The sequence below is a fragment of the Rattus norvegicus genome, chromosome 18, assembly GCF_036323735.1.
Source record: "Rattus norvegicus strain BN/NHsdMcwi chromosome 18, GRCr8, whole genome shotgun sequence".
In the NCBI taxonomy this organism is placed as follows: Eukaryota; Metazoa; Chordata; class Mammalia; order Rodentia; family Muridae; genus Rattus; species Rattus norvegicus.
The window spans coordinates 47977282-47994892 of NC_086036.1; the positions used below are offsets into that span (position 1 = coordinate 47977282).

General features: G+C 39.7%; 1 long non-coding RNA gene across 1 annotated transcript in view; it reads right to left on the reverse strand.

Moving 5' to 3' along the window:
* Positions 1 to 1769: 1769 nt before the first annotated feature.
* Positions 1770 to 17611, reverse strand: part of LOC120098214 (uncharacterized) — a 120054-nt gene continuing 104212 nt past the window's right edge. Inside the window, exons 3-4 of the long non-coding RNA XR_005496317.2 lie at positions 16212 to 16320; positions 1770 to 2826 (exon numbers count right to left, since the gene is read on the reverse strand). This is a non-coding gene — a long non-coding RNA (uncharacterized LOC120098214). The remainder of the gene's footprint in view (positions 2827 to 16211; positions 16321 to 17611) is intronic.

Here is a 17611-nt window from a genome sequence, read left to right on the forward strand (position 1 = left end):
ATTCTCTGCATTTTTTTTAATACTTGCACAAAACATATGTGTGGTCTTGAAAGAGCACAGGAAATAAATATCTTTGCTATCCAAGAGGTGTATCAGCAGGTAGCACAGTTACCAGATAAGTGGCACACATTGTAATACCAGCACTTTGTAGATGCAGAGACAAAGGATTACAAGTTCGAGGATAACCTAGGCTACATAGCAAGACCTGGACTTTAAAAGAAAGGGGAGGGAGATCGGTGAGGAGAGAGAGGGGAACTGTGATCAGGTTGGAAATAAATAAATAATAAAAAGGAAAGAAAACAAATGAAGAGGCTGGGACAATGGTTCTACTGGGTAAGAGTTCTTACTGTGCAAGCACAATGACCTTAATTCAAATCCCCAAAACGAACACAAGGAGCCAAGAGAGGAAATAAATATCTTTGTGCTTTTTACCCCTGCATGAAGAGGAGATCCTGGGACTTGGCTGGACAGTCAGCCCAAACAAAACAGTTAACTTCTAGTTGGTGAGAGACCCTGCCTCAAGGCAACATGGCAGAGAAATAGAAAAGACTGCCAACATCTTCATCTGCCCTCCACATATGTGCACATGGGTCTGTTACATACACATGCACACTCATATGCAGAAATACACCACACACACACACACACACACACACACAAACACACACATGCACACACAAGATAACAGATACAAGAAGTAACAATGAGTAAATGACAAGAGAGAGAAAATGTAAAAGTTCCAACTTGAGATTGGAATTTCACTAACACAAAAGAATTTTGAATGTCACCGAACTCCTGACTGGTAAGACACTATTTTAGCCCATAGATACCCAAAGAAAGGGGAGTAGGAAGAGGGAAGGTACTGTGTGAAGGGAAACATGTGAATAGAAATCTGGGAAAAGTAGTGACTCCAAAGGTAATAACCCATGAGAATTTTACTATATAATACAGAGAAGCTGCCCAAGCATTGATTAAATTCTCACTCCAGTATGTGAGGACTCAAGGCAAGAGTGGTTACGAACACAAGAAAAGTTACCATCAACATGAGAAGAAAAGACACATTTCCTCAAAGAAGATCACGACAATCCAGAAACATGATAATCACACTTTCAAGTTATCTCTGCCACAGCCCACATAGCTGGCTCTCATAAAGGCCCGCTTGCTTTCCCACAACAGGGATGCTACCACTCTTTGTGTCCCCTGCACTAGCACTCTTGCATGACCACCATGATCCTTAGTGGAAGTCTCACATCCTCCGTGCTACAGCCAGCTACCCAGACACACTCTCCACTCTCTCTACCCTTCCCCATCTGTCCCCACATTGGTGGATGCTATGCACAAGAACACACATCAGGACTTCCCTACTCCGGAGTCCCATCAAGCTTTTATTCTTCCAGTTCCCCTCTTTCCTCTGGTGTCACTCGTATGCACCATGTCCACCTACCCTAGACAACATCGCATTGCTACCTTCAGTCCCTCGTCGCCAAGGACTAATAAACGGCCATGTGAAGGCTGTACAGTCAATGAGAAACTACCAAGCCACATTAAGGCCCAGCTGGCACAGTTTGGAACCATTCCCCAGTGCATTCAGACATATACATTGGAGATATAATTAGCTATGTACAGACAACAAGTATATCTTCAATATAGCATCTTAGTGTGACTATAATAACCACATCTAGAATTCTGCATTAAGTATCCGGAATAATGTGCCTGACTCTGACGGCCACTTAAACTTCTTAAACTCTCAGGAATCTTTAAAATTAGAAACCATAAGTTCTCTTTTACTGACCATTTCATCTCTATAGTACCCACAAAGGAAAACATTCTACCCTGAAAAGCAAGGATAATCCAGAAAACTGGGTCATGGAAGGTCTCAGAAGGCAGCTTCTCCAGGTAAAAGTGTGAATTTTTCATCATATTTCTACTCTCAAAGCATTTGAAACATTTTAATTTTCTGAGACAGGGTCTTGCCATGTGGCCAGGCTGACCTCAAACTGGGGATTCCCGTGCTGGCTGCTCACCTCCAACGTAGATCAGAGGCCTGCGCCTCTACACCCGCTGAGCTGGCTGTATCGATGCGCAATTGCGGTGCATTTCAGTGTTTTCACTAGACAGACTTTTTCTTCTCTAACTTCCTGTTCCTCTCTCCCACCCATCTCAAGTACGGTACTGTGCAGGCGGATCTTCACATGACACAGTGGGCACCCAGTGCACCTGTAGGCGTCTGTCAGCCTCAAGCAGATTTTAGTGAGTCCTATTGGTACCAAGCAGCTTAGATTTCATGCTTCTGGGAATTGTAACGGGGCACTAGATAGGAGTTACGGCAGCAACAACATGCCTCCTTTCTGGAGCTAGTCCACACCTAATGGACTTGAGGAGTCCTAGAGAGAGAGGTCAAACAGAGAACATGTGGCAAAAATTCACCTTTCCTCCAGCTTGGAACATCTGTGCAGGTATATCCCGCCTCCAGTGAGCCCTGTGAGATCTGAAGCCACAGTGATTGTCTATCTTCAATCGTTGACCCTAATCCTAAATGAATCCCCATAAACTTCCTGCAAGCAGTATTTCTGTCTCAGAGTCAACTAGAAAATCCACATCTGAGAACTAAGATTTGTCGTTCAAATTTCAGCATGAATTCGTTATACATGTACATGTGACCATAGATGGGGCTAGAGAAATGGCTCAGTAGTTATGAGCATTACATGTTCTTCTAGATAACCTGGGCTCAGTTCCCAGAACCTATGTGATAGCTAACGACCGTCTTCAACTATAGTTCCAGAGGATCCAACACGTGCTTCTGCCTCCCGAGATGACTCCCTGCACCTGGTAAACAGATAGATACACATGTGGGCAACATGGTATTTTGAAAAGAAAGTTGCTGTATCATAATTAATGCAGTTGAGATACAGAATGAACCTATAAGCTTCAGTGGATGAATAGATACTAAAACACATACGAAGGTATATGCAATATCTATATACATGTATACATACACATGTAACATACACATACATGCATGCATGCACTTATAGCCAACAGAATAGCATTCATCATTCACAAAAAAAATTCCATTAGATGTGACACCCTGGCTATAGCTTGGGAATTTTACCATGAGTGAAAAATGTTAGATACAGAAAGACCAACGACTGCGTGATCTCACCTGTGAAATGTAAAAAAGGCCAAACTCAGAGAATGGCATGGAGAGTGACTGAGTGAACGGGCAAGTTTCAGTTAGAAGCAAAAAAAAAAAAAAAAAAATCAAGAGATCTATTTACAGCATGGTGACCACAATTAGTTGCAATGTCACTCTTTTCTTAACTATGGCTGAGAGGAGATTTTAAGTAGTCACAACCCATAACCATTCTTATTTGAGATAATGGATATGTTAATCATGTTGATTTTAGCCATTCCACAATATATACACACACCAAATATCATGCTGTAAATCACGAATATATACAGTATTTATTAAATAAAAATAAGTGAAAGTACCTTTTCTTTTTAAAAATCCTGATGGCTTTTCCTCTCCAAAAGCCCAAAATCCACATTTTAAGTAAATCATGGGATGGCTGAAGTGGGGACAACATGAAAATTGAAAACTTTAAAATCCAAAGCCTGCCTCTCAGGTGTGAGGTTAAAGATAAGTTAGAGTCAAAGGTGACGACTGCTCTACATAACTGACCTAAGATGTCTCCCTGTTTTAGATCTCTTAAAAGCAGTGAAACCCAGCCTCTTCCCCACAGTTAGACATTTATGAAGTCTTTACATGTGTCAAAACTCAGCAACAGACACTAAGAGACAGAATGAATCTATAAGCTTCAATCCTGAGGGATCTAGAATCAAATACTGGGTTTTGATATCAGAAATTACAAGGTTCAATTCAGGAAATGACATTTAGCTTAACGTGACCGAGCGTTCATTCAATGCAGTCGGGTTCAAGATTAGCTGGATTTACTACCCTCCTAAAGCTCCCAGCAAGAGACCATTAGGAAAACGTTGCTTTTACACAGGATGAAAATATTATGTTCTTCAGTATGTTTCTACTGATGTCAAAGAGATTATGTCATGTAAAGGTCAGCCACTGTGCTATCTGAAAATTTGTTGCAATTTGCAAAGAAAATAGTTTCTCTTTGTTTTAGCTAAATTAGAAGTTAATGGAGTGAGTATCCCACCGTAGCAATAATGTAAATAAATATAGAGCTGGAAGGGAGAGAGAGTGAATCAAATTGAGCTGAGCGGTACATCTTCCTAAGAACATTGTGCACAAAAACACGGGCTGAAGAGTAATTATTTTTACGCATGGTCACTTGGCATTTTCCACCAGTAAAACATATTGGACCCAGATCCCAAAGATGAGTGCGAACTTCTGTTTGTTAATGTCAGGACGCCACCTTGTGGACAATGCCCCTTATTTGGAAAACTCGATCTGATTTCTTTCTATAGCAAAAGGTTTTCAAGTAAATCTTCTCCCTAGGGCAGAAATTAATCAATAAAGACACATCTTTTTTATTACCATTTACACACAAAGCTATCATTAATAAATTTCATTAAAGATGCTGCTTCTTACTGTGGGTTTGCTTCAGGCTAAATTCAATATCCAAAGTATCCGTCTGCTAGAGAAATACTCAACTAAATATTTGTTTTCAAAGAAGTAACAAAACCTCTGTCAGTAAAGGTACAGTCCACTTACTTCTATAGCGTGACGGTCGACACTACAAGCAAGATGTAAGATGCCCAATGTACTGTTGCTGGGATTCAATAGAAAATTTGAGATGTGAAAATTCTCAAGTACTAAGCTGATTTTTAATATGTTATGTTCCCTATATATATATATATATGTATATATATATAAAGTTTTGATATTTACAATTCTAAAGCGTTTGTTTTCCTAAAACCACAACAAGGTTTAGCAAAGCATGGTATACACCCATCTTGGACAAATAAATATACATGTTGGGTCTTAGTAGTCATCACAGCTGACAGGAGAAACAGCAGCAGCAAACATAAATGATGGTGAGGTATACACAGCAGAGCTTTAAACACTGGGGTCTGCCGTAATATAGGAAACAATGAGAGCTAGGTCTTATGTCTGGTCCTTGTTCTGAGCCCTGCCCTCTAAGCACAGTCCTGTTTCTAGTTCACTCACTCACTGAGCCCCCTCTAGTCTTCTGACCCATTTTCTTTTACCAGCTGTCACTTGGAATAACCCATCATGGCTACCGTCTCAGTCATGTGACTGGAGAGGGCAATTATGTGCAGTTAATGTAAAAGAGTTTAAATGATTTTCTTTTATTGAAAGAAGTACAAGTTTGCGTTTGAATTTTCTTATTTACTAACTGTGCTACTTTGGGTAACTCCCTGAGTTTTCTTTGTCATGTTTTTCTTTTCAGTGATATCCTACATAGTTATAAGATTAAAGTGTGTAAGGAATACATCATGGTAGTTGAGTAACAACAGAAGGGGGGTGGCAGAAAGGAACCTGCGGTTATTATGGTTATTATAGTGGATATTATTTAATTCAACCTCTTCCCAAACCTCCAAATAAATCAGATCGTGACATAGTTTCCATTTAATATTTGTAAAAGAAACAATCCTCTTCTGCTTTGATATCCATAAAATATCTGGTCAGAAAAAAAATAAGTGTAATGATTTCCTCTAAGTGACCAAAGCTTTAAAACAACTTTCAGTTTCCTGGCTGTTTCATAGTGCACAGGCAGCAAAATGTTCAATTCTTCAAACTATTGGAATCTTCACAGACCATTAGACATAAGAAAAATAGCAGGTGCATCTTTGACTTGAAAAGGTGACTTGTCTTCCTTGTCTGGATCTGAGACTCCTTCAGCTAATGCTGTTAGTCAAGGGTGAGCGCACTGCTCAGCTAACACACCAGCAGCCAGATGTCCCAAGGACCTAGAAAAGCGAACAGTTACCTGCTCGTCTCTCTCCTGACTGTGTCATGTTCTGAAAATTATAAACAGCAACCGGTTACTGTGTGGGAACTGTGTGGGCTACTGCTCTCAGCTACACCTACGAGCCTTGTTAGGATTTACTGCACTTAAAATCCAGCTAATGAAAGCAAAAGCATTTCCGAAACACATAAAGTCTCAAAAAGTGACAATCAATATTCTCTTCATCATGTTCATTTCTTCCTTGACCAGTTCCTACACTAGTTTAAGGGTCATCTGAATTCCCAGCACAGTCTTCCCCCTCATTATCCATGACAGCTCCTCACTAAAGCACCTGGCCACCTTGTACTTGATTATACTCTACATCTATAAATCAGGGAAAGGCGAGGCACCTTAGGGAGGGCAAAGCCTAGCATTTCTTCACGTCTCTAGCTTTTAGATAGGAACTTACCATGTCTCTAGGAAGAAGTCTAACATTTTCACGTCCAGCAAAAAAAAAGAAATTTCTTTTATTCTACTCAAGCTAATTTGTATTTTTGCAAACACAATATTTGAATTCATTTGGATTACTTCCGTTACACATTTCATTGTCAGTCATAACACATTCTGACTGTTTATCAAAAAAGAATGGGCTAGGGACATAAATGAATGGTAGAATATTCCCCATGCATAGAAAACTGGCTTTAAAGCCCAGTTTTAATAAAGATATCAAACATAACAAACAAGGATGTGTTTCTAAATTTCCTTTAAGTGGAGGGCGTTCACTCTAATTTCATGTTAACAAGGCAATTCCAAATTGCCTACCATGTTTATTCTTGTTAAAGTTTGTTTAATGCAATATGACTTCAATAAACAATTTATTGGAAGGTATGTAAAAGAAAAAGATTTACTTTTCCAACAACCTGAGCTCCTCTGCTCACTGGTTGGACAAATCCAGCTACAAAGTTGTCCATCTTTTGGAATAACCCAGCTAGTTCACTGGCATGGGTCAGTGCTGTGGTCTGAATCGGTCATTCTTCTCTGTATATCACTTCTTCAGAGAATAGTGGTGGAGGCTGGCCTTTAGGTTTTGATGTTATACTTTTACAAACTGACTACATATTAAGAAGAGAGTATGAAAAATACATTTTACCTATGATTTGGATTTATTTATTTATCTATCTATTTATTTATTTATCTAGTTCCTAAATCTTTAAAAAAACAAAAACAAAACAAAAAACAAGTAGGCAGAGAACGGAGTGAAAAATTCTTGATATTTTCTACTTTGTTCTCATCACAATTTTTTAGAAGTATGAGAGAATATTTTTTCTTAATCTTTTATTACGTTTACAGCCCAGTCATTGCCGTTCCCCCAGTCTGCCCTCCCACAGTTCCTCAATCCATTCATATCCCCACACCTGTCTTCAGTAGGATGCCCCCCTACTTCCTGCCAGGCTTCCTCACTCCCTGGAGCTTTAAGTCTCTCAAGGGCTAGGTACATCTTCTCCCACTGCACCCAGACCAGGAAGTTCTCTGCTGTCTATGTATCAAAAAATTAGGTATAGGGAAGTCCCCCACCCGCGGATCCCGGCCAGCAGCAGCTCTCTGCTCCCAGACCCGGTGAGAGAGAAACCCAACCGCCTGGTCAGGTGGGCACTCCTGAGGCTGCAGAGCGGAAGAGACCACCAACACTGCTCACCCCTGCTCACATCCCTGGCCCAAGAGGAAACTGTATAAGGCCTCTGGGCTCCCGTGGGGGAGGGCCCAGGAGCGGCAGGACCCCGCCGGACCCTGAAGGAAACAGACCGGATAAACAGTTCTCTGCACCCAAATCCCGTGGGAGGGAGAGCTAAACCTTCAGAGAGGCGGACAAGCCTGGGAAACCAGAAGAGACTGCTCCCTGCACACACATCTCGGACGCCAGAGGAAAAAGCCAAAGACCATCTGGAACCCTGGTGCACTGAAGCTCCCGGAAGGGGCGGCACAGGTCTTCCTGGTTGCTGCCACTGCAGAGAGCCCCTGGGCAGCACCCCACGAGCAAACCTGGGCCTCGGGACCACAGGTAAGACCAAATTTTCTGCTGCAAGAAAGCTGCCTGGTGAACTCAAGACACAGGCCCACAGGAACAGCTGAAGACCTGTAGAGAGGAAAAACTACACGCCCGAAAGCAGAACACTCTGTCCCCATAACTGACTGAAAGAAAGGAAAACAGGTCTACAGCACTCCTGACACACAGGCTTATAGGACAGTCTAGCCACTGTCAGAAACAGCAGAACAAAGTAACACTAGAGATAATCTGATGGCGAGAGGCAAGCGCAGGAACCCAAGCAACAGAAACCAAGACTACATGCCATCATCGGAGCCCAATTCTCCCACCAAAACAAACATGGAATATCCAAACACACCAGAAAAGCAAGATCTAGTTTCAAAATCATATTTGATCATGATGCTGGAGGACTTCAAGAAAGACATGAACACACTTAGGGAAGCACAGGAAAACATTAATAAACAAGTAAAAGCCTACAGAGAGGAATCGCAAAAATCCCTGAAAGAATTCCAGGAAAACACAATCAAACAGTTGAAGGAATTAAAAATGGAAATAGAAGCAATCAAGAAAGAACACATGGAAACAACCCTGGATATAGAAAACCAAAAGAAGAGACAAGGAGCTGTAGATACAAGCTTCACCAACAGAATAAAGAGATGGAAGAGAGAATCTCAGGAGCAGAAGATTCCATAGAAATCATTGACTCAACTGTCAAAGATAATGTAAAGCGGAAAAAGCTACTGGTCCAAAACATACAGGAAATCCAGGACTCAATGAGAAGATCAAACCTAAGGATAATAGGTATAGAAGAGAGTGAAGACTCCCAGCTCAAAGGACCAGTAAATATCTTCAACAAAATCATAGAAGAAAACTTCCCTAACCTAAAAAAAGAGATACCCATAGGCATACAAGAAGCCTACAGAACTCCAAATAGATTGGATCAGAAAAGAAACACCTCCCGTCACATAATTGTCAAAACACCAAACGCACAAAATAAAGAAAGAATATTAAAAGCAGTAAGGGAAAAAGGTCAAGTAACATATAAAGGGAGACCTAACAGAATCACACCAGACTTCTCGCCAGAAACTATGAAGGCCAGAAGATCCTGGACTGATGTCATACAGACACTAAGAGAACACAAATGCCAGCCCAGGTTACTGTATCCAGCAAAACTCTCAATTAACATTGATGGAGAAACCAAGATATTCCATGACAAAACCAAATTTACACAATATCTTTCTACAAATCCAGCACTACAAAGGATAATAAATGGTAAAGCCCAACATAAGGAGGCAAGCTATACCCTAGAAGAAGCAAGAAACTAATCGTCTTGGCAACAAAACAAAGAGAATGAAAGCACACAAACATAACCTCACATCCAAATATGAATATAACGGGAAGCAATAATCACTATTCCTTAATATCTCTCAATATCAATGGCCTCAACTCCCCAATAAAAAGACATAGATTAACAAACTGGATATGCAACGAGGACCCTGCATTCTGCTGCCTACAGGAAACACACCTCAGAGACAAAGACAGACACTACCTCAGAGTGAAAGGCTGGAAAACAACTTTCCAAGCAAATGGTCAGAAGAAGCAAGCTGGAGTAGCCATTCTAATATCAAATAAAATCAATTTCCAACTAAAAGTCATCAAAAAAGATAAGGAAGGACACTTCATATTCATCAAAGGAAAAATCAACCAAGATGAACTCTCAATCCTAAATATCTATGCCCCAAATACAAGGGCACCTACATACGTAAAAGAAACCTTACTAAAGCTCAAAACACACATTGCACCTCACACAATAATAGTGGGAGATTTCAACACCCCACTCTCATCAATGGACAGATCATGGAAACAGAAATTAAACAGTGATGTCGACAGACTAAGAGAAGTCATGAGCCAAATGGACTTAACGGATATTTATAGAACATTCTATCCTAAAGCAAAAGGATATACCTTCTTCTCAGCTCCTCATGGTACTTTCTCCAAAATTGACCATATAATTGGTCAAAAAACGGGCCTCAACAGGTACAGAAAGATAGAAATAATCCCATGCGTGCTATCGGACCACCACGGCCTAAAACTGTTCTTCAATAATAATAAGGGAAGAATGCCCACATATACGTGGAAATTGAACAATGCTCTACTCAATGATAACCTGGTCAAGGAAGAAATAAAGAAAGAAATTAAAAACTTTTTAGAATTTAATGAAAATGAAGATACAACATACTCAAACTTATGGGACACAATGAAAGCTGTGCTAAGAGGAAAAGTCATAGCGCTGAGTGCCTGCAGAAAGAAACAGGAAAGAGCATATGTCAGCAGCTTGACAGCACACCTAAAAGCTCTAGAACAAAAAGAAGCAAATACACCCAGGAGGAGTAGAAGGCAGGAAATAATCAAACTCAGAGCTGAAATCAACCAAGTAGAAACAAAAAGGACCATAGAAAGAATCAACAGAACCAAAAGTTGGTTCTTTGAGAAAATCAACAAGATAGATAAACCCTTAGCCAGACTAACGAGAGGACACAGAGAGTGTGTCCAAATTAACAAAATCAGAAATGAAAAGGGAGACATAACTACAGATTCGGAGGAAATTCAAAAAATCATCAGATCTTACTATAAAAACCTATATTCAACAAAATTTGAAAATCTTCAGGAAATGGACAATTTCCTAGACAGATACCAGGTATCGAAGTTAAATCAGGAACAGATAAACCAGTTAAACAACCCCATAACTCCTAAGGAAATAGAAGCAGTCATTAAAGGTCTCCCAACCAAAAAGAGCCCAGGTCCAGACGGGTTTAGTGCAGAATTCTATCAAACCTTCATAGAAGACTCATACCAATATTATCCAAACTATTCCACAAAATTGAAACAGATGGAGCCCTACCGAATTCCTTCTACGAAGCCACAATTACTCTTATACCTAAACCACACAAAGACACAACAAAGAAAGAGAACTTCAGACCAATTTCCCTTATGAATATCGACGCAAAAATACTCAATAAAATTCTGGCAAACCGAATTCAAGAGCACATCAAAACAATCATCCATCATGATCAAGAAGGCTTCATCCCAGGCATGCAGGGATGGTTTAATATACGGAAAACCATCAACGTGATCCATTATATAAACAAACTGAAAGAACAGAACCACATGATCATTTCATTAGATGCTGAGAAAGCATTTGACAAAATTCAACACCCCTTCATGATAAAAGTCCTAGAAAGAATAGGAATTCAAGGCCCATACCTAAACATAGTAAAAGCCATATACAGCAAACCAGTTGCTAACATTAAACTAAATGGAGAGAAACTTGAAGCAATCCCACTAAAATCAGGGACTAGACAAGGCTGCCCACTCTCTCCCTACTTATTCAATATAGTTCTTGAAGTTCTAGCCAGAGCAATCAGACAACAAAAGGAGATCAAAGGGATACAGATCGGAAAAGAAGAGGTCAAAATATCACTATTTGCAGATGACATGATAGTATATTTAAGTGATCCCAAAAGTTCCACCAGAGAACTACTAAAGCTGATAAACAACTTCAGCAAAGTGGCTGGGTATAAAATTAACTCAAATAAATCAGTTGCCTTCCTCTATACAAAAGAGAAACAAGCCGAGAAAGAAATTAGGGAAACGACACCCTTCATAATAGACCCAAATAATATAAAGTACCTCGGTGTGACTTTAACCAAGCAAGTAAAAGATCTGTACAATAAGAACTTCAAGACACTGAGGAAAGAAATTGAAGAAGACCTCAGAAGATGGAAAGATCTCCCATGCTTATGGATTGGCAGGATTAATATAGTAAAAATGGCCATTTTACCAAAAGCAATCTACAGATTCAATGCAATCCCCATCAAAATACCAATCCAATTCTTCAAAGAGTTAGACAGAACAATTTGCAAATTCATCTGGAATAACAAAAAACCCAGGATAGCTAAAGCTATCCTCAACAATAAAAGGACTTCAGGGGGAATCACTATCCCTGAACTCAAGCAGTATTACAGAGCAATAGTGATAAAAACTGCATGGTATTGGTACAGAGACAGACAGATAGACCAATGGAATAGAATTGAAGACCCAGAAATGAACCCACACACCTATGGTCACTTGATTTTTGACAAAGGAGCCAAAACCATCCAATGGAAAAAAGATAGCATTTTCAGCAAATGGTGCTGGTTCAACTGGAGGGCAACATGTAGAAGAATGCAGATCGATCCATGCTTATCACCCTGTACAAAGCTTAAGTCCAAGTGGATCAAGGACCTCCACATCAAACCAGACACACTCAAACTAATAGAAGAAAAACTAGGGAAGCATCTGGAACACATGGGCACTGGAAAAAATTTCCTGAACAAAACACCAATGGCTTATGCTCTAAGATCAAGAATCGACAAATGGGATCTCATAAAACTGCAAAGCTTCTGTAAGGCAAAGGACACTGTGGTTAGGACAAAACGGCAACCAACAGATTGGGAAAAGATCTTTACCAATCCTACAACAGATAGAGGCCTTATATCCAAAATATACAAAGAACTCAAGAAGTTAGACCGCAGGGAAACAAATAACCCTATTAAAAAATGGGGTTCAGAGCTAAACAAAGAATTCACAGCTGAGGAATGCCGAATGGCTGAGAAACACCTAAAGAAATGTTCAACATCTTTAGTCATAAGGGAAATGCAAATCAAAACAACCCTGAGATTTCACCTCACACCAGTGCGATTGGCTAAGATCAAAAACTCAGGTGACAGCAGATGCTGGCGAGGATGTGGAGAAAGAGGAACACTCCTCCATTGTTGGTGGGATTGCAGACTGGTAAAACCATTCTGGAAATCAGTCTGGAGGTTCCTCAGAAAATTGGACATTGAACTGCCTGAGGATCCAGCTATACCTCTCTTGGGCATATACCCAAAAGATGCCTCAACATATAAAAGAGACACGTGCTCCACTATGTTCATCGCAGCCTTATTTATAATAGCCAGAAAATGGAAAGAACCCAGATGCCCTTCAACAGAGGAATGGATACAGAAAATGTGGTACATCTACACAATGGAATATTACTCAGCTATCAAAAACAACGAGTTTATGAAATTCGTAGGCAAATGGTTGGAACTGGAAAATATCATCCTGAGTGAGCTAACCCAATCACAGAAAGACATACATGGTATGCACTCATTGATAAGTGGCTATTAGCCCAAATGCTTGAATTACCCTAGATCCCTAGAACAAACGAAACTCAAGACGGATGATCAAAATGTGAATGCTTCACTCCTTCTTTAAATGAGGAAAAAGAATACCCTTGGCAGGGAAGGGAGAGGCAAAGATTAAAACAGAGACTGAAGGAACACCCATTCAGAGCCTGCCCCACATGTGGCCCATACATATACAGCCACCCAATTAGACAAGATGGATGAAGCAAAGAAGTGCAGACCGACAGGAGCCGGATGTAGATCGCTCCTGAGAGACACAGCCAGAATACAGCAAATATAGAGGCGAATGCCAGCAGCAAACCACTGAACTGAGAATAGGTCCCCTATTGAAGGAATCAGAGAAAGAACTGGAAGAGCTTGAAGGGACTCGAGACCCCAAAAGTACAACAATGCCAAGCAACCAGAGCTTCCAGGGACTAAGCCACTACCTAAAGTCTATACATGGACTGACCCTGGACTCTGACCCCATAGGTAGCAATGAATATCCTAGTAAGAGCACCAGTGGAAGGGGAAGCTCTGGGTCCTGCTAAGACTGAACCCCCAGTGAACTAGTCTATGGGGGGAGGGCGGCAATGGGGGGAGGGTTGGGAGGGGAACACCCATAAGGAAGGGGAGGGGGGAGGGGGATGTTTGCCCGGAAACCGGGAAAGGGAATAACACTCGAAATGTATATAAGAAATACTCAAGTTAATAAAAAAAAAAAAATTAGGTATAGAGCTGAACAGCGAGTTCACAGCAGAGAAATCTCGAATGGCCAAGAAGCACTTAAAGAAATGTTCCAAGTCTTTAGTGATCAGGGAAGTGCAAATCAAAATGACCCTGAGATTCCAACTCAGAATGGCTAAGATCAAAAACTCAGGAGACAACAGATGCTGGCAAGGAGATGGAGAAAGAGGAATACTCCTCCATTGCTGGGGGGGTTGCAAACTGGTACAACCACTCTAGAAATCCATCTGGAAGTTTCTCAAAAAAATTGGAAATAGATCTAGAAGACCCAGCTAGACCACTCCTGGGTATTGACCCAAAATATGCCCTACCATACCACAGAGGCAGGTGCTCCACTATGTTCATAGTGGCCTTATTTGCAATAACCAGAAACTGGAAACAACCCAGATGTCCCACAATGGAAGAATGGATACAGAAAATGTGGTTCATTTATATTATGGACTACTATTCAGCTATTAAGAATGAGAAAATCATGAGTTTTGCAAGAAAATAAAGGGAAATGAGTAATTTTTTTAAGTTTCTGCCCACAGTAGTTTAGGAAAATGCCAAGCTGTACCAACCAATCTTTCTGTTTTACAAGGAAGTTCCATGAGTATTGCTTTAATATGAACCCTGTATTTCTTTCTTTCAGTAATAACTCTCCAAAAAGAGTCATGAGTTAAAAGCCTGTTTGCTCTCTAATGGAGACAAAAATGGGGAAGATCCACATGGGGTGAGGGACTACTTGAGGAGGGATTGTGAATTGTAGAAGAAGAGGAAACCATAATCAGAATATATTACATGAGAAAAAAACATATTTCAATAAAAGGAAAAATTTTAAAAATAGTGATGAGTTTCAGTAAGCCATTCTGAATATCTCCCAATTATAAATATTTTTTACTACCCTGTTACATTGATATTTTCAAAGATCTTACTTTATATAGTCACATGGTGTATTTATAAACCAAAAAAAAACTTGTTTCTTGAAATCTACAGTGCATTCCATTAAAACTACATCATTGAGGGCAGAGATTTAAGAGTATCATTCCATACACTGTAGTATTCCCATAGGATACAGACTGATCTGCTGCATTTATACTAAAGTATGCTTCCTTGAGAGCAATGGAGATGGGCTTCTCTTAAAAATGCTTCATCGCTTTTAAGGAAGTTTGGTTATGAAGTTTGCTATAATTAATATGAGTGGATTTTCTCACCTCCTATCAACCTATTGTACTATGTGCCCTGACTTTTAACCTAAGACAATATATTATTATTATTATTATTATTATTATTATTATTATTATTATTACTTTTCTCATGGATCATTTCTGAAATGGATTGCAGAGAAAGATGGGCCATAGACAAGGAGAACCAGCTCCTAAATGTTGTGAAAATGGAAGAACTAAATTTAAAGTGGCTTTAGTTTGGGTTCTTTGTTTTGTTTTGGTTTTGTTTTGATGTTTTGTAGTGGTAATGCCTTTGGTTGGTTGTTTGTTTGGGGTTGTCTTGAGGGAGTGTTCCTTTTCAACTTGTCAATTCTTCATATCATTTGGCATAATGGTCCAACAGTTAACACAACATTGCAGCCCTATCAGTAGAGAAGCAGATGCTAGCTGCTCTTCTTGTAGTCCTGATCACAGATTACCCTGGATTATTCACCCTACTTTCTTTTCTTCCCTTACCACAAGGCACATGTGACAGACTCTGTGAGAGAGTGTAAAAGTTATATGCATTTTTCAGAATAATAAAAGGAGAAAAATACATAAATGTGTGCTTTACATGACATTAAAAATCACTTTGTAAATTAGTAGCCATAGAATCCTCTCCAATAACCATAATTTCTAACACTGGTTAGTTAAAAAATAACTGAAAAATCTTATCTTCATGGAACCATTGGCTACTTTGATTAAAAGAAGTCTTTAAATATTATCTCATCCACTTGCACTTTGCTCAAGTAAAAACTAGTAATGGATGAGTTCAGGGCTGAAAAAGTTGGAAACTATACCAGCTGCATTTAAAAGTTTCAAATGCTTTAGCTAAGATAGAGGAGGCATTGTGATGTTTAATTCTGTTCCTCCTTTCAAGTCTAATAGAAGTAAAGTAAATGTAGCTCGTAAGAGGTTTGGGAATTTAATTATGTTAGGCAAACACAAACTGAAACTCCAAGGACAGTCTACATAAGGCATAACGAAATAGAGATGCCAGTATGCTCATAAAATGCAGGCAGATAGCCAGAAAACATACCAGATCCAAATAAATCAGTCAAGTAGGAATATGTGATAACTTATGCCATACAACAATAGGAGAGTGTGGTTCTGATCAGCAAACATCAGCCTTTCTTACCTATAACCAATCTTTCCTTGAATAGGGGATCACGTACTCTGAGGACTTTATGACTTGTCAGCTGTGGTTGTGTCTTGGATTATTGTCCAGGAAGGTTCACTCCAGGGAACTACACATGGGAAAGAGAACAAAGAGCAAAGAACTTCCTTTTATATGAGCCAAATCTATGAATCCCTTTAGAGCAACAGATTCCTAGAAACAAGGATGCAGGAAACATTCTCCCTACCAAAGGAAGAAACTGAAGAATATTAGACAGTCTATGGGCTATGAAGTTCAGAGTTGGGACTAGCCCTAGATCCAAGGTAAGAAGATCTGAGTTTTGAAGTTCAGTATTGGGACTGGCCATGGACCCTGGGTAAGAAGATTTACAGAACCTGATGCTGTCATTCATAAAGTCATACTCTGGTTAGAAATGGCCCAGAGCTGAGCAAAGCTGCCCAGATGATCTTCTAGCAAGAAATGGTAAAGAAAAGTTGGAAAGGAGACATTTTAGGGCTGTTTACAGTGCTGGTACCCAATGGTAGGCTGGATCTGAAACTGAGGGAATAAAAAGGCCAACCACTCAATCAAGCACATTTCATGGTATTTCTGAAGATTCTGTTGTCTGCATTAAAACACAGCCATCTCCTTCCTCTGTGTCTGCTTTCTTTTATTTGGGGGGCTGGCAGGATTATGAGTTTACATCTGATAAAAATAAATGTCATCTATCTTATAGGGATAATTCTTTACTGTGAAAATAATTTTGATATTTATACATATTTTAACTTAACAAGCAACTTCTTCTGTGGAAAAACATAGGTAGTTTCTAGAAGACATATAGATGTGCCCTACACATCTTAAGTATATATAAAAGAGTTATACAGTTATGCCAAGGTCGGATCAGATGAATCACCATCTCTAGCTGACATATGGCATCTTTATTCTTTTACATGTAGTGGAAAATATTTCAACAACAAATCGAAATTGGTGATCATTTGAGAATCTATGTGTCTTCATCCATAAAAATCAACTTTTTTTAGTAATTGAGAAAAACAATCTTGTCCAGATGAAAAGAAGGTCAACAAAAAGAAGAGTAGTAAGGAAGAAAGGGAGTTATGTCTTGGACTCAACACAGAAGTGTGTTTTGGACTCCTCAGGTGTCCCTCTCTGCTGTGTAAGTAGAGCACACCCGCACCTTGGTTTGTAATTGGAAAACACGCATAATAAGAGCATTAGTAGCAATGAAAAAGGAAAATTTCCTAAACACCCTAACACCAATTATTGCTCTAGAGCCTAGGGTTTTATTTTAATAGAAGTCTGCTGGGTAGGTGGAAATTGCTACTGGAAGAAGAGAGAAAATAGAAATCTCAGCACAAGCACAGGTTACCTCCCTAAGATATTTTGGTCAGGAAGCTCTCAGA